This window comes from Pelobates fuscus, chromosome 4 (genome assembly GCF_036172605.1).
Source record: "Pelobates fuscus isolate aPelFus1 chromosome 4, aPelFus1.pri, whole genome shotgun sequence".
Taxonomy (NCBI): Eukaryota; Metazoa; Chordata; class Amphibia; order Anura; family Pelobatidae; genus Pelobates; species Pelobates fuscus.
In genome coordinates, this window is record NC_086320.1 from 252,001,188 (window position 1) to 252,020,499 (window position 19,312).

Below are 19,312 nucleotides of genomic sequence, written 5' to 3' on the forward strand. Positions count from 1 at the left end.
TTGAAATAGATGAGGCATTAAGTAGAGTGGATCATTTAGACCGAACTAACCTATTGAAAATTAAGGATAAATCAAACGCAACAGAATCAGGAGAAGTATTTCCAGCAATAATTCTGAACTACAACAAAGAAAATTTACAACTAAAAAAGATACTCACAAGACACTGGCATCTATTGAAAAAAGATAAAATTCTGGCTAGTATGTTACCGGAAAGACCAAGGATCATCTTTAGGGGTGCACCGAACTTACGAAGGAAAATAACTAATAAACATGTAAAAAGAAAGAACACCATAACCACAACAAAGAAAAATGGATTCTTCTATTGTTTGGACTGTATAGCGTGTAAAGAAAGAAAGCACAAACACACAAAAGGAGTATTTGAAGTCACTAGCAAAACGGAATCCTTTAAAATAAAAGAACATATTACCTGTCAAAGCACTAACGTGATATATGTACTGGAGTGCCCATGTGGGCTCCAGTACGTAGGAAGAACAAAGAGGCAACTGTACATTAGAATTAGGGAACACATGCTGAATATAAAGAAGGGATATATGCAACATTCAGTATCGGCCCACTTTAAACAAACACACAATTCGGATATGAGCCTTTTGAACTTTAAGGGGATATGTAGAGTAAATAAAAACTGGAGAGGAGGAGACCATACCAAACAACTGGGCATCACTGAGATGAAATGGATATATCAACTTGATACGCTGCAGCCTAAGGGTTTGAATGCCGAATTTGAGCTGTGTCATTTTTTGGGATGAATCCCCCTTTAAATTTCCATTTTTTATTAAAATTAATGGCATATAATATCTTTAATCCCACATGCATTTATATCTAGAAGTGGTAGCAGAAGCGCAAATATAAGATTTTTTGCGTCTATTTAGATAATTTTTATTTTATTTTTATTTTTATTTTTGTTTTTATTTTTATTTTCTACATTAGTCTGCTATATAGAATCATCCTTTTTTTTTATATATATAAATAGAGATTTCTACTTTTATAGGGCACCTTTTTTAATTGTATTTCTCTTTTATATATTTCTATAAGTTGATAATGGGAGTTATGTTTTTATTCACTTAGGGATTGTTTATATAGCAACAAAGCATCCATTATACCGTTTAAAATTAATAGTATAAGTTTCAAGACATCATGTCTCGGTATATTTAGAGAATAGATTATGGGGGACCAATGATACTCACTTTTCTGATACAAAACAATAAAAAAAAAAAACCTTAAGGTGATAACGGAAAGGTTCTCTTCACTTACCGAGTCAAGTGTTACCTTGGTAACACGAGTAAATAAAGTTAAGTAATCTTATGTGCCGAAATCTCCAGTTATGAAATTGGGATACACTGTAACCACCAGATTATGGAGGAGTTATATTTACAATCATTGACTTTCTGTTTAATTCAGAAAATCTTACGTTATTCTACTTTCTTTTTCATGCTTGTTAATATGAGAAACGGCAGTTGCATTTAAACCCGATCAGGCGGGGTTACTATGGCAACAGAAGTAAATAGAAAATAGAAATGGTTATATGCTGCCTATAATAAGTATCTATTTTTTGAGCAATTAGGCATGAACACTTAGTAACTAACTAGTTACATAGAAGTCAACTTTGCATTACACATTGGAGTTTTGGATTTGCCGTGTGCAAATGATTGTCGGCAAAAACTGCTATATAAAGAGAACACAGAGACACAGACCTCATCCATTGAAAAAGCCGCCGAAGCGGAGAAACGCGTTTGGAGAGGTCGGATATCAGCCAGCATCTGGATTATAAAGAGGACCGTTATTTGATATTTTTTTCAGCAGTATTCATCTTTGCTAACTCGGGACGCCGAGCATTCAAATAAGGTCTGGACTTTAATTTTATCATTTTTTATGTGGCTGTTTTTTTAGCTATTTTTTCATAGACATATTTTTCATCCGCAAAAGTTATTTTCTTTTCTGTGATATATTTGTCTGTACTTTTTCAATAAATGTATTTTTTACTCTATTTGAGTGTATAAATAAGGTCAGTTCCAAGTCATTTTAAGAGAGGGGTTTATTTTATTTTTATGCATCTGCCGTTTATTATATAGGTTGTTAGGTCTCCTATCTATTTACCCCAATCTCTTTTATCTACATTGAATCAGCGCTCCACTAAAATTATTTTTTACACATCTTTACGTTGCAAGATTCATAACGGCTTGTCCTACTCAAATCTAGCTCTGGTTGTGGTATGTATCTAGTATTATACTGTGGATTTCCAGCGTCCTAATGTTTATGGTGTGAGCAGGGACATTTTTCTGGAAGCAGCTGATGCTGCCCTGATTCTGGAGGAATGTCCCAAAAAGGCATTGGGGTTGAGTCCCCGCCTAGTTAAGAGGGTTCTGAGGTACATTATGAATGTGAGTGGTTTGCCCTGCAGTTAAATAGGGGCATATTGAGATTTGGTCCTGTGAGTGATAACCTGTAAAGGTCTGACATTTTGACCGGCACCTTATTGCCCGTAGGATTGTCCCTACGTATTACATATGGCAAGAGGATGTGAACTGTTTGGTACTAGGATGGGCACTTAAGACATGGTGTAGCCAGCCAGGTAAGTTTTGTAGTGTTAAGAGAGATTTTATAAATTGTGTGGGCAAAAAGGAGAGGAGTGTCGCAATGGTGACTAGTGAACGAATATCTGTTTTATGGTAATCGGTGGTAAACTTGTGATGTATAATCAGAGAGGGCAGCTCAATCCAGAAATCTGCCAAATGCCATGAGGCGAGTTAGTGCAGTATTAAGCCATGGAATGTGGGTATAGCCAGCTGCTTTATTGTCAGAAAATCACTTGACTTCCCCTATCCGATCATACCTCCCCAGGCCTTGTAGGCGGCCACTATGGGGCAGATTCCAAAGAAATGTTGAAGAGGAATAGAAATTCTTTTTTTTTTTTTTTTTTTTCTCAACTGGCCAGGCAACTCAGAACCAAAAGTCACCAAATTGGCTGTGAAATCAGTGTGTGCGGACGCATTGGTCCATGTAACTGGGAAATGATGAGAAATGGCGGGAATAACCTGGCCCCCAATCCAATGTGGTATGAACCTGAGCCATATGTGTAGGTCTGCTTACAATTAGTGCCAGAATGCAACTGTCGGTGGGAAGAAGACTCAGCGGTCGGGAAATAAATGTGCAGAATAATTCTCATGGCAAACCTCAATGTGCCCAGTAGGACTGTAGATCCATTCTCCCCCCACCCTCCCCGCTTGTTCTTCAGAAGGAAAGGTTCCCAGGACTCCGATGCGCTGTACCTTCTCTGTAGGTGGACATGTTCTGTAGCTTATTAGTGTCAAGATGAATGCCTAAGAAGGTCAGTTTGTGAAAGTGGAACCCATAGTGAGGAAAAGTGCCATCGTCTTGTGAATACTAACCAGAGCGGAGTGAGGGCGTTCTATCATGAGGAAGTTATCTAAGATAACCGGTGACTGCAGGACATTCGCTAATATTGAGTGTTAGTCAACATAGTGTGTTAGAAAATAAGATAAACAGCTTGGGGTTACTCTTTGCTCTAAAAGTTACACGTGTGGGAAATTCATGACAATCCCTCCATAAAATGCCATGAACATGCCCTTGGGATGGCTGAATAGGTAGAAGCTTGGAGGCATAGGAAATGTCTGTCTTGCCCACCCAAGCTCTGGTCAACCCCTTTGGCATAGTGCTGGGAGAATTCCTTAGAGGAAATCAATGAGTTGAGGCTAGGGGTGGGTAATTAATATGGTTGAATACCTTCTTAAGCAACGTGATTGAGTTGCGGGGTCTATTAATGCAGACAGAAGGTTTTGACACTCGTGAATACCGGACAGGAGTGTGACCAGACCTGTGTGGAACTGGTGTGTGGAAACCTTGATGTAGAAGTCGACTGAGTGACAGAAAGGCTGTGCTTAGAGGTAAAACTCCAGGTTGTCGATGCAAACCTTCTCTATGGTGAGGAGAAGTAGAGCCACTTACATCACAAAAGTCTGAAGGCTAGGATGAATTCTGGGATAGTGAGTTTCTGATTGAGTCTGGGATTCTGGTGTATAGAACGACGTACAGATCATCGTAGTAGTAAGACTTGTACTCTAAGACATCGTGGGAGGCAATCAGTAAGGAGACTAAATTAACCTTTCCAGATGTCTTTGCGTATGGTCAGGGACACAAAGTATGAGGGAGTAATAATGTAAACCGATGTGCTAAGGGAGGGATTTGAAAGGATAACATAACCATGAGAGGGATTTGGGAGTCCTGTGGCTGGGATGTGCATCAGTGCCTGTGGAGATTCCAGTCTCTGTAGTCCATCGTTGATGTTACGTATGGAGGCAAGTAGAGTGGATATCAACGGTTTGACTTCATGTGATTTGGACTAGTGGGCAGGGGCCACTGAAAGGTGTGGCAAGAACGTTGGCCTCTTGGGGACTGTATAAAGAGTCAATATAAGAGGCCATGCTGGGTGAGGCCCTAACTCGTAACCTGGAGAGGTTGATGTGAGGCGTTAGCTATGTGTTGGGCCGAGGGGCGTGTACCTATATGTGGATGAAGATGGGTGTTGGCCTCACGGAACTGATAATGATGAGGCTAGTTACTGGCATAGCTGGGTACCAGGCCGATAGCTGACATAGTGGATCCGAGAATGGGACGGGTAATGGGTAGTTGCAAGGTGGGTAAACATACCTTGCTTGGGGTAGAATGTGGTTTCCTTGCCAGAGGAATGAGATATTGGAGAACCTAAAGGGAAATGATGGTGGGAGGCAAGTTGGAACTGGAATTGGGCTTGACTTACTGTGAACGAAATACGCCTGTATAATCGGGGTGGTTGTTCTTGAGGCTGGTGAGTAGGGTGAGGATCCTAGGCCATTACCAGAGACCATGGGGAGTGTTTAACCAATACTGCGACAATAATGGGGGATAGGCAGAGTCATGAGTGACCGCTAATTGGTCCTGTGACTTCTTAAGCTAAAATACATATAGGGGGATATGGAATACCAAGCTATGATGGCAGTTTTGAGCTATCCCGGTAGGACTTAGAATATTTAATTATGGTCGTGCCAGCATGGGAAGGAGGGTGTATGTGTGGGGAATTAAGGATCCCCGGGCGTGGGCCTGTGTACGGCCTGGCAAAGGAATTGCGTGCCAGCGTTGGCTGATGTAACATAGAACAGTTAGAGTGGAGTTGCTGTAGGTTTAGTGATACAAGGGTTGGTTAGGATGATGAACTTGCTTGAGTAGAATATAGCAGCAATGAGTAAATAACCTTTGCATAATACGTGAATATTTTGACGTAGAGTCAGGGGGAACATATGATGGTATGGTAAAGCCTGGTACACTAGGGTTTGTCCCAGGGGACATGACGATACATATGAACATAGGAGTGTGGCGTGTTACAAAAAAGTTTTAGCGAATAGGTGATCGTCCTCCAAATAAGTAATATACCTATCGTGGGAGCAAGTATACAGATTGGCCATAACACATGGTAACAAATGTGAACGTGATGACTGCCTCAGAACAGTACCAGGTCCATAAGTGATAGAATAAGACATATGCGATATATGATGGTAATGCTATATATGTAGTGAATATTAAATGCTTACCAGAGCTGAATTAGTAATGGGAAACTGACAATATCCATGCACAATCGTAAATAATAACAAGAAACATAGCAAATATAACAGAACTACAGGGGGCATGCAAGGATAACTAGTAGCAGGCTAAAGAACCTGGACATTTCATGTATCAGGGAACAGTGTAAAACTAACGAATTGGTACTGATTGTGGTGGCCGTTGATGGAAGCATGGAATGGAAGATGGAAGCATGTAATTGAGATAGACGGGAGACTAGTTTGGTAGAAATTTGACGAAAAGAAACTAACGAATAGGAATGGAACAAAGAGCAGGCAGGAGTAGGTGAACTGACTTAAGTCCTGAACGGGAAAAAGTCCAGAATATACGGTATGTAAAAACGTAAAAGTGTGAACAATTGTGTGTTCATGGATTTGGCCCGTACAGGCAGACTCACGGTTCGTGGATTTGACTGGTACAGGAAACAAACGAGAGGTCAGCTATGTGGCTGGAAAGTACCCAGACTTGGTGGACACGGAGGTTTGGTCCAGGAAAAGGCCCGATAAGCCGGTAAGGGGTCTCATAGCGCCAGCGAGAACGAACAGCCAGTTCTGGAGAGGAGGTGAGTAGTCTCTGACTGCGTGTGGCTGGAACAGCGTGATGGGAGTTGTTGGAGTAGGGAAAACTTGGTCCGATCAGCGTGGGAGTCAATGACCGCATGTGGCTGGAACAGCGTGATGGGAGTTGTTGGAGCTGGGAGAACTTGGTCCGATCGGCGTGGGAGTCTGACTGCATGTGGCTGGAACAGCATGATGGGAGTTGTTGGAGCTGGGAGAACTTGGTCCGATCGGCGTGGGAGTCTGACCGCATGTGGCTGGAACAGCGTGATGGGAGTTGTTGGAGCAGGGAGAACTTGTCCAATCGGCTTGGGAGACTTTGAACGCATGTGGCTGGAACAGCGTGATGGGAGTTGTTGGACCAGGGAGAACTTGGTCCAATCATTGTGGGAGTCTCTTACTGCATGTGGCTGGAACAGCATGATGGGAGTTGTTGGAGCAGAGAGAACTTGGTCCGATCGTCCTGGGAGTCTCTGACCGCATGCGGCTGGAACAGCGTGATGGGAGTTGTTGGAGCAGGGAGAACTTGGACCAATCAGCGTGGGAGTCTCTGACCGCATGTGGCTGGAACAGCAGGATGGGAGTTGTTGGAGCAGGGAAAAACTTGGTCCAATCGGCATGGGAGCCACAGTAGGCCCAGACCAGCTTGTTTGGAGTTTTAGGCAGTCTGTGTTGATGACCTTTGAACCGGAAGTAGTCATGAACCAGGCAGCATCAGCCCTGTGGTGTAGGGGGCTTGAGTTTAAATAGCCGGGTAACCCCTCCCACAACTTCAGGCTACGCCTTCCAATATATATATATATATATTTTTTTTTTTATAAATCTTTATTAGACAAACATTTTTTCATTTTTTGACATACAACAAATATGCAGGAATTAATACTTAGCAGCATATATGCACATCTATCAAATAAATACTTAGATCTTTTATATTTAACATGCATAACACGTATTCACAAATAGTAGTCACGTATTCACTTATAATCCAGCATATCAATACTAACATACATAGAAAAACAACAATAGGACACAACAAAAAAATAAAAAAGAAATAAAAAAGAAATCCACCAACTCAGAGCGCATAATCATGATATGTTCTCTTCCACCTGTACTGGGGTTATTAACTTCTATTTTCAGTTTAAGAGATCTTTCTCTATTTATACAGATGTCGATATGTCTCGTATGAATTAAATTGGGAGATAACCATCTATAGGGTAGTTATCCAAATATTAAGCTGTATTTATCTAACCATTCACAATACCAATTGTTTTTCCTAGACGTGAAAGTCGAATTTTTGATCATCTCATGTTCCATTGATATTTGGTACCTTACTTGTTCTATCAGTAGTCGTTTATTAAACGACTTGGATATTTTCCAATTTCTCGCAATAATAATTTTAGCAGCGACTAAACAATGAATGGCAAAACAGATCTCTTTTTGAGAATCAAAAGGCAAATTCAGATGTAAAAGAGCCGCAGCAGCATTCTCCGGAATTCTATCTATGGTCATAGATGCAAAAATATTAAAGGCCCAGGACCAAAGAGCTTTAACAACTGGACATGACCACCAAATATGTATGTAGGTGCCTAAATGACTTCCACATCTCCAACAAGTTGGCTCGGCAGAGTGAAACATTTTGGCTAATCTAACAGGAGTATAATACCATCTATAGAGAACTTTGAAGTGGCATTCTGACAGATTCAAGCAATGGATATGTTTATTAACCCGAGTTAAAGAGGAGTTCCAGTCATCTAACGAAATTTGCAATTTCAAGTCTAATTCCCACGTCTTGATCAATCTATAAGGCGACTCCTTAAGGGGTTCCAACATTGATGAGGCAACAGACATGCTCTTTTTAATAGATTGAGATTTAAACATAACTTCCAAATTTTTAGCAAAAATAGAAGTCGATTTGAGCACGTTTTTATGTATAAAGTTTTTTATCCGCAAATAAGTGAAAATTTCTCTAGATGGAATATGAAAAATATCAATTAAGGTCTGAAATGACAAAATATTATCGCCTTGCATAATTTGTAATAACTTAATTTTATCTGCATTAGCCCAGTTCTTTAGAGAAAAATCTTTTATAAGGATTTGCAGTATATCTAGTGTACATGTCTTAGGTATCTTATTAATTAGGCCTAATTTTTTCTTAATTGTTATCCACTCTTCCAAAATTTGAAATAATATCGTGGAGTTCTTAAACGTGTTGATTAAAGAATTGTTTGTGACTGTCCACATCGAAAATTGCAATGTGTCTGTTTGCACCATTTCGGACTCTAAAATATACCATGGTTCAGGGACCTGCACTGGGTCCTGAAGGAGATAGATATGTCTAATAATATTTGCATAATAACTATAGGTAATACTAGGGTAATTTAATCCACCATTGGACAGTTTTTTAGTTAAGATCTGTTGAGCAATTCTGTGTTTTTTATTATTCCAGATAAAATTGTTGAAGCTAGATTGGATCATAGCCAACCAAGACCCCGGGACTTTGAGTGGCATCATAGAGAACATATATAGCCATTTAGGCAAAATATATGAATTAATAATATTTATTTTACCTTGCCAGGAGGTTTCTAAATTTTTCCATCTTTTAAGTTTGAGATTCATATTTCTCATGAAAAACATTGTATTCCTCTCCATTATGTCTGTCACATTGGCAGTTATAAATAGTCCCAAATAGTTTAATTCTGAGTCTGTCCATATAAATTTATAGGAGTGGGTTAAGGTATTTACCAGATCATTGTTCAAATTCAAAAACATTACTGTGGTTTTAGTTATATTTAATTTAAAGTTCGAAATATTGGAGTACCTTTTAATTTCAATCATTAGCCTTTTAAAGAGGACTCTGGAGATGTAAGAGTAAGTAACGCATCATCCGCGTATAGTGATATCTTAATATCCATCATGTTCGTTTGGACACCTTGGATTAGGGGATTATTCCTAATATTGATTGCCAAAGGCTCAATAGACAATATATACAGCAGGGGGGAAAGAGGACAACCTTGTCGTGTACCATTTTTGAGTGCAAACCACCCTGCTGTAATGTTTGGACCCACCGTTCTAGCAGTGGGGGAGGAATATAGGGCCATAATGGCGTCATGTATCCAGCCAGTGAACCCAAAAGCAATAAGAAGTTCGCTGAGGTAGCCCCACCCGACCCTGTCGAAAGCTTTTTCAGCATCTAATGACAGGGCCAGGAAGGGCTTCCTATTTCTATTAGCCCAGTCCAAAGTATCAATTATTCTCCTAATATTATTGGACGCTTGCCTACCCGGCACAAACCCTATCTGATCTGGATGGATCAGCGTCGCGACAATAGTCTTAATTCTATCAGCGATAATGGCCGCATAGATCTTCATGTCCACGTTAATTAAGGCTATAGGTCTATAGTTACTAGGGTTGTGGCTGGGTTTATCAGGTTTCAGTATCGGAATAATATTGGCCTGTAGTAATTCAGTTGGAAAAGATTTGTTTAAAGCTATTTGATTAAACATATCTGTTAAAGGATTAATTAATAGGGACTGCATTTGTTTATAATATATATTCGTGAAGCCGTCAGGGCCCGGAGTTTTGTTAGTAGGAAGTCTATTAATTTGAAATTTAACTTCATCCACCGAGATGATCCTATTTAAGGTTAGTAGATCATGTGGTGTGACTTTTGGGATCTGGATATCGGCTAGATAGTTTTGAATAACTTTTAAGTTAGGCGACAGTTTAAGATTATACAGATCTTCATAAAATTGATTGAATCTGTCCCCTATTGCAGCAGGTGTCGAATAGATCTTTTGGCCATCAATCAATTGTTCCACCCTGTTTTTTGCATAATGATTTAGAAGTCTTTTAGATAAGTTCTTATTGGCTCTATTACCAGTATAGTAATTTTTTAGTCTTAGTTTATGGATATTTAATTGAATTTTTTGTTCCACTTTGAGATTAATTTGTTTTTGTAACACATTTAACTTAGTTTTTATTTCTGCAGATGGATTTTGTTTATTTAATTTAGATAGATTATAAAACTCAATATACAAATCGGTTAGGGGCTTCCCATTTATAGACCTCATTATATGTGCTAATTTAATTAAGTAGACACGCATAACTGATTTGTGTGTACACCAATTGTTTGCCGGCGAAGTATCGGAGGGACTATTTTCTAACCAAAAAATTTTTAATAATTGGGTTATTTCTTCCTTATTCTTCGGGTCATTTATGAGAGCGTCATTCAGTCTCCAAGTATTATATGCCCTTGGAGATTTATTACCAAAGTCTACTAAAATAAGGCTATGGTCGGACCATAGACTCTCTTTGATTTCAATCGAGTTGCATAAGGGTATCGCTTTAGCCTCTAATAAACAAAAATCAATACGAGCGTATGAACCATGCACGCACGATTGATGGGAATAGTCTTTATCAGTTGGATGTAATAATCTCCATATGTCGTGAAGGTTATATTGTTTACAGATATTATTTAGTTTCTTAGATTGTTTGACAGTTCTTTTATCATTTGTAGTAGCAGAGATATAAGTCTTATCCATTTTGGGGTCTCCCACACAATTAAAATCTCCCGCTATAATTAAATACCCCTTAGATACTTTGTCCACTCTATCCATTATTGATGAGAATTTTGTCATAGGGTCGACATTCGGTAAATAAACATTTACTAAGGTATAGGTCTTTTTATCCATTACGCATACAATAATTATATATCTAGCTTCTGGGTCTAATTCAATATATTCGATTACCAATTCAATATTACTATTGAAGACGACTGCAACTCCTCTTTTTTTCTTGTCTTTTAAAGAAGCATGGACAATCTTGATAAATTTATCCCCACCCCATCTTTGTTTAAGATCTTGCAACCAATGAGTTTCCTGTAAGAATGCCACTTGAATGTTATGTTCACTAAGGGTATCATATAATCTACTCCTTTTTTTGTTCGTGTTTAATCCTTGAACATTTAAAGATAATAATTTTAACATCTGTGACTATCAGAAAATTAGTCGGGTATATTTATAATTAAACCCCCAGTAACCCCAGATAGGAGTACTATTATCCTTTTTTGCCATACATTTTTCAGTGAATTCATATGCTCTGAGCGCGGAAAAACACACATAAACATAAAAAAAAAAAAAAAAAAACAACCAAAAAACAAACTACACAAAACTCTATCACATTAAAATTGGATCGGAAAAGATCCAACATGGTCATCCAGCATACCGCTAGATTAGAGAGAAGATGGTTCTTTCTACTCTATTTTAACCGTAGATTTCCGGTAGTATTAGAAATCAACGGCAGCAGTGTAGTATCACTACACCAAGAGGGGCGAGCCTACCAAAGGGCCCAGAAAAAACGCCTTGGAGGAAACCACTATACCTGATCGACGAAAAGAGAGAAGAGAAAAAAAAAAAAAAAAAAAAAAGGAAAAACATAAATCCTTGCCCCTTTTTTTTCTCTTTCTCCTCTTAAGGACATATATCGTTATATGTGAGAGAAAAGGAAAAAAAAAAAAAAAAAAAAAAGGAAAAACATAAATCCTTGCCCTTTTTTTTTTCTCTTTCTCCTCTTAAGGACATATATCGTCATATGTACAAAATTTAAACCAGATCCACTTTCTCAAGTTATTCTATTAATGAGACTATTGTATAGCGTCTATTTTGTTGATAATAAACAGAAAATGTCAGTTGGCCTCACGAGTCTGACAGATCATATCATCTATCGAAATATATATACACTGTGTTTTTTTGTGTTATATCGTTATTTCAGTATGTATCTAAATATACCCCTCCATATTGGTCTACAAAAAATTGACCTACATAGTGTATGTATATGTAGTAACCACTTATGTAATATAAAACTATACAAGCAACTATTTCAAAAATTATCAATTAGTGTATATATCCTATCCCGATTACAGCATATTATATCCCCGTGTGAAGTTGTATTTTATCAATATACCTCAATGAGGTCTTTGTTATTTCTCAATACTATATCTCTGTGTTATATTAAGTTGTATCATTATATCCGTGTATATCAATATATTTGTGTTACTCCCAATTTTAAATCAAACCTTACTGTGAAATAGTATCGTTCTAAATTAAATAAAAATATGATACAACAATTATTTACTTACACACACGTTTTTGTCTAATTATTGTCAAATTATTTACCATCGCCTTAGTGTTAAAAACCCATAGTGCAGGCTATTATTTACAATAGCCCTTTCAATAGGAGCCCTTTCCATAAACTCCTCACAAAGTGAAAAAAAGAAACCTTTGCTACTTAACACTTGTAAGGTCAAAATTGGTTGCTCACCTACCAAATATAGGGGTTATTTCTGATATATTACCATTATCACACCCAGAAGCCACCAACATATCCTTTACACCATAAACGCAAAAAAAAAAAAAAAAAAAAAAAAGGTATATATATATATTTCCTGACCATTATTCATGGCAGCATTTACTCATGGGTAGCTCCTCCCCTCACAGCAGAAAGGACAGGAAATAGAACTCTGAAACTGGTATATATAGATCCTCCCCCTACCCATCAGGCAGTCTTTTTTTTCCTGTCCTTCACAAGCAGTTTGGAAGGAGCCTGCTTATGCAGGCCTAGATTTTTATTTTATGCTCACCAGGCAATATTTTTGTAGCCATGCCAGGGTTCAGCCTCTAAGCCCTGAAGACCCAGCAATATGCACTAAGATGAAAAGTTGCTACCCTGGGTACCCCCTTTAGTGACCGGGGGTCGGACCCAACCTCTCCCTGAAAGGGATGAAAATGGTCCACTGCGGGGGAGACGTATGACGTAACACGTTGACGTCAGGAGGCGGGGTCGGAATGCCTGACCGAGGGGAGCTTCGGAAGCGTCTGAAGCAGTAGCAGCCACGGCGGAAGCAGCCTTCTCCCTACTCCATACTCCCTGCTCTCTGCCCTCCAGTATACCCACCATCTACTCCACGTCCACCCTATTCCGCAACACAAGCAGACTCCTTACCTTTTTTCCCCTCCGGGTGTCTCGGACCGCTCGGAAGGCCGGCCAGATATTGAAAAGCGGGAGATTTTTGGCGCGAAGCCAAAGCAGTGAAGAGGGGCTGGACGAGGTCTGGGTTCAGAGCTTGACTCCGGGGGCGAAGGTAGGAACAACAGCAAAGAAAATTTATATAATTTATGTAATAAAGAAAAATTGAACGTGGGGCTGGAGAACAGAAGGAAGAGGAGGGAGACCAGAGGGGGAGAGGAGAGAGACGGGAGGAAGGTGGAGGAAGGAGACAGAAGGGGAAAAGGGCAAGAAAGGGAGATACTAGGATTGTGAAGACCCTGCGAGTGCAGAGGAGATTAATGGAGGGATGTGTGGGCATTCAGAGACTCCCTAGACTCCCCAGAAAACAATAAACGGCGGAAAACGCCAAATAATTGAAAACGTTAAAGGGGCAGATAGGGTACAATTCAGATAATGCCCGGAGAAAGCCCAGACACAGCGGATGGGTGGACGGATTTGTTAAAGGGGCAGAAGACAACATAATCCAAAGAACTTTAATGGGGTTGACAAGGATACAGTCCAAAGAAAGCAATATATGAACTGATGCCCTAAGATCATGATTTAGAGAAAGCCTTGAGGAATCCCAGAGAACAATATATGCATGGTTCACTCTATACAATAAGGATTGATTCTGTTCCAAAGGAAGATTTACAGTTACAGAAACAGAAATCAAGGAAACAGAAATCAAGGAATCAGAAGGAGAAAATTAAGAAGAAAGCAAAGGTTTTTTTTATTGTTTTCTCTCCAGCATGGCTTCTAAAAAAGCTCAGGAAGAGCGGAGGAAAAAAGATAAAAGAGACTTACCACCTGACAAAAGACTATCAGGGTACTTTTCCCCATCTCAACATAAGACACAAATTACACAAGAAAATACAGATGAAAATGCAGAAATGAATTTTAGTCTAATTAAAGAGACACAAACGTCTACCACTATGACGGAAGATATTCTCACCAAAAACTTGGAAAAATTCTCCAGAACATTAGCTGATGATATGGCCGCAAATACGAAAGAACTAAAACAAGAATTTAAAACGATACAAGCTAAATTAGTAACTATGGAGGATAACTTTACTAAGTTAGACAACAAATATAAACTCTGTCAAGAAGAGATTATTACGATGAAAAATAAAATAGGAACATTGGAAGCTAAAGTTAGCGACATGGAAGACAGATCCAGAAGATCAAATATTAGAATCCGACACATCCCAGAAGAAATCTCCAATGAGAATTTGGACAACTTCCTGATGGAATTTTTTCAAAATTTAATTCCAGGCGTAATTTCACACGATTATTTAATGGATCGCCGACATCGACTACCTAGACCCCATAATGCTCCGGAGATATTTATAAGAGATGTATTGGTTAAATTTCATTCATACCAAACAAAAGAAAAAGTTATGATGGCGATGAGGAATAATCCTATATTAGAAGACAAATTCAAGAATTTATCGATATTCCAAGACTTATCATACTCAACAAGAATGTGGAGGAAAAGCTTCCAAGAATTGCTGCCTATTTTAAGACAGAAGAACATAGGCTACAGATGGGGATTTCCCTCTCTATTAAGAGTGTCTTGGAATGGAAAAATGGTTAATTTTGCCTCAAAAGAAGCACTGAAGGTCTGGATGGAACAACTAAATATACTTGAAATACCCATAACTAACCCATGAAGAGGTTTGGAAAGAAGCCCATAATAAAACAAGGACTTTTTCCCTTTTTTTTTCTTTTTTTTTTTTTTTTTTTTTTTTTCTTTCTTTCTTCTCCTTCATAGACTCCTGTACCATCTAAAGCCTATAGTATTACTTGATTGGTAATAGAAAGGCCAAGAGGAGGGTTGGGGGGAGGGGCGGGATTGGGGAATTATGTATGTAAATATTTTCGATGATATTAAGACACATAGAATAAGGAAGGATTTCTGAAACATTAGGTGTAGTAGTAGACACTGGAATAACTCACAATCGGAAAATGAAAGCACCGGGATTAATATATATATATATATATATATATTTTTTTTTTTTCTTTTCTTTTTTTGGTATTAAATATAAGATAAGGATAGATCCCTAAAATATTATGGGTAACAATAGGCACAAGTATAATTCACAATTTGAAAGAATAGGGATTAATATTTTTTTGGTATAGGACAAGGAAGGACTCTTAAAATATTATGTGTAACAGTAGATAAATCCATAACTTAAAATTTAAAAGAGAAAGAATAGAGATTAATATATATATGTTTTTTTTTTGTTTTTTTGTTTGTTTGTTTTTTCCCTGATTTCTCTTCTACATAGACACTTGTTTGTATCACTCAATGCCTATAGCATCACTTGACTGGTAATAGTAAGATAAGAGGAGGGTAGGAGGGGGGGAGAAGGGGATCCATCGTAATAAACTTATGACGGGGTTAATAAACACAGGATAAGGAAGGATCTTTGTAACATTTTGTGTATTAGTAGACACAAGTATAGCTCACAATTCGGACAAGAAAGATAAGGGATTAATATATATGTTTTTTTTTTTGTTGTTGTTTTTTTTTGGGGTATTAAGAAATATAGGATAAGGAAGGATTTTCTAAAATATTATGTGTAACAATAGATACAAGCACAACTCACGATTTGAAAAAGAAAGAACAGGGATTAATACTTTTTGATGGTATAGGATAGTGAAGGATTCTTAAACTATTATGTGTAACAGTAGATACAAGCACAACTCATAATTTAAAAAGAAAGAATAGGGATTAATATACATATATGTTTTTTTTGTTTTGTTTTTTTTCTCTCTTCTCTCCGTCTCCCTCTCCCCTCCCTCTCTCTTCTCTCTAACGTCAAAATACATGGTCTTTCAGAGAATATGAGGGAGAGGGAGAAAAGAGGAAGTAGTTTTTCCCCTCAGGCCAGGGTTCCTCACCCCGGCCATGTGTCCATGTTGAGACACTAATACCGTTAGGAGGGTTTTTTCGTCTCTAACCCACTTTCGAGAGAATGGCTCCACCCACCAAGGTTCTTGGGCGGGTTGCGAGGCCAATCTGTTTTTTCTGGTTCATTACCAGAACAGAAGAGTATGACTGTATAATTATTGTTAGGGTAAATGTTGAGAAGTATGTAAGCATGCCGATGAGAGCACTGGGAGATTCTGGTAAAGAATATGGTTAAAATGATTTCAGTAAACACTCAGGGCTTAAACTTACGAGTGAAAAAAACTCTGGTATATGACTTTTTTAAGAATCAAAACGTAGAGGTAGGGTTCTTACAAGAGACACACTGGAGGCTGATAGACAAGGTAAAATGGGGAGGGACTAAATTTCCATATGTATTCCAAGCTTCCCTTAACGACAGGAAGAAAAGGGGGGTGGCCATAATAGTGGCAAGCTCCGTGAAATTCGAATTAATTTATCAATATGTTGACATCGAAGCTAGATTTTTGATTCTTGTCTGTAAGCTAAACGAAATTAAATATACGTTAGTCAATATATACCTGCCTAATGCCCTTCCAGTTACTACACTAAGAGATATATTAGAACAAGTTGAATCTATAAAAACTGGGGTGTGTATTATCGCAGGAGACTTTAATTGCGTTTTGGACCCAAGCTTGGATAAGAAGCTAGCTAAGGATTTAAAAGTGAATGGTTCCGTAACAAAAATGGCCAAATCGTTAAATAGAGTAATGAATGAATTTGATTATTTTGATCTATGGAGATCTACTTTTCCAGAGAGACAAGATTATACTTTTTATTCTAGAGTACACTATTCATATTCGCGGATCGATATGGTATGGGGTAATGCAATAGCCTTAGAAAATCTAGAGAAGATTGAAATTAGGGATAATACCTGGTCCGATCACAGCATTAATATCTGGACAATGAGAGACCAGTGGAATAAAACCAATAAAGCTACATGGAGATTAAAAGATCATTTACTTTATAACAAATTAAATCTAGACTTGCTTAGAACACAGATGGAATGCTTTTTTGAAACTAATAGGCCTAATGATACCTCACATGCTAACAACTGGTGCTCTTTTAAAGCTACAATGAGGGGTAATTTAATAAGTTTAGAAGCACATTTAAATAGAAACAAAAGTATGGATTTAATTCCTCTCTACAATAATTTGGCTGAACAAGTGAAAAAAAACAAGACGAATCCCTCTAGACTTAAATCAGAGGGGATCAAGGTGATTAAAGACCAAATCAATCAAATTAATATAGAAAAGAATGCAAAAATCCTGGCAAAGCTAAAGCTTAAAGAATATAGCACAGGGAATAGAGCTGATAAACTATTAACTAAGAAACTTAGAGACAAAAGGGTATCAAGTAAAATAACTAAGATAAATATGAACGATAAGATTCATATTACCCCTACGTCCATAGGGCAATGCTTTAATACATATTATAGTAACTTATATTCTCTCTCAACAAAAGAAAAAGACATAGACAAATACCTAGAGGACATGGATCTTCCAATAATATCAGATTCTCAAAGAACATCTCTTAACGTTCAGATTACGTCCCAAGAGGTTGAGGAGGCCATTAGAAAATTGATGAACAACAAAACCCCAAGTCCTGATGGATTTTCTAATATATTCTATAAGTCTTTTTGTGATCTTCTCAAACAACCTTTAGCATTTTTATTTAACAATATAGTAGAAACAGGGCAATTCCCCAAAGAAATGCTAAGAGCTAATATAACACCAATACTGAAGCAGAATAAAGATCCAACTCTGGTGGACAACTACAGACCAATTTCCCTCATAAATACTGACGTTAAGATCTTTGCCACAATATTAGCAAATAGGATGAAAACCATACTACCTGATATAATAGATCCAGACCAAATAGGCTTTGTACCAAATAGAGTCTCTTCTGATAACACAAGATGTATTATTGACATTATAGACCTGGCTAATAGAACAGGCAAAAATCTTGCTATAATAACGGTGGACGCTGAGAAAGCGTTTGATAGAGTGGAATGGGTTTTTATGAGTAAAACCTTGGAAAAATTTGGAATCCAAGGTTGGATACACCGAGCCATAATGTCCCTATATAGTGGTCCTTCTGCGAGGACAGTGGGCTCTAATATCTGCGCGGACTGGTTCAATTTGTATAATGGAACGAGACAAGGCTGCCCACTATCCCCCATTCTTTATATAATCACTATGGAAATTTTGGCCAATAAAATAAGATCCAATAAACATATAAGTGGGATAACCATAAAACAAAGAGAATGGAAACTGAAACTCTATGCGGATGACCTAATTTTGACCTTGACCGATCCTATCAATTCTATCAGGACCTTTATGGAGATAGCAAAGGAGTATAGCGAAATTTCAAACTATAAACTAAACGAAGACAAAACTATTATATTAGATATTAATTTAAATATAGCCACCAGGAACCACCTACAAGATTTATACAACTTCAAATGGGCTAAAAATAATATCCCATATTTAGGGATACTTTTGACAAGAGATCTTATAGATTTAATGCAGATTAATTTCTTGAGTAATTTTAGAGACATGACAAAAGCCCTAAATAGATGGAAAAAAATAGAAATTTCTTGGTGGGGTAGAATGAACTTAATAAAGGCGTATATTTTCCCTAAATGGGCATATATGTTTCGAATGCTTCCCATAAAGATACCTAGACCATGGCTTGAACTGGTTCAGAATTCGGTCACCAATTTTATATGGAAAAATAAGAGACCCAGACTAAACAAGTTACTTTTGGCACAAAAAATCAAAGAAGGAGGCCTGGGCTTCCCAACCATTAATGATATATATCTGGCAAACGGGTTTTTTCATGTATACCGAACCCAGCTGGAATGTGTTAAGAATGAGGGTTGGTATAATTTAGAAAGAGAGATCTGCCAGGTCCAAGATCTAAGTTCTTTGTTATGGTATAGCTCTGTTGATCCCAAAGTTCGATCTATAAGAACATTAAATACATGTATAGACTCAATATTAGAAATTTGGCATATTATAAAAAGGAAATGCAATTTGGAAATCAAAATTCCCATAACTCTTAAAATTGAATTAATTCCATATTATGTAACAGATCTGAATTTAAAGTGCTGGGTTATGAGTGGTAT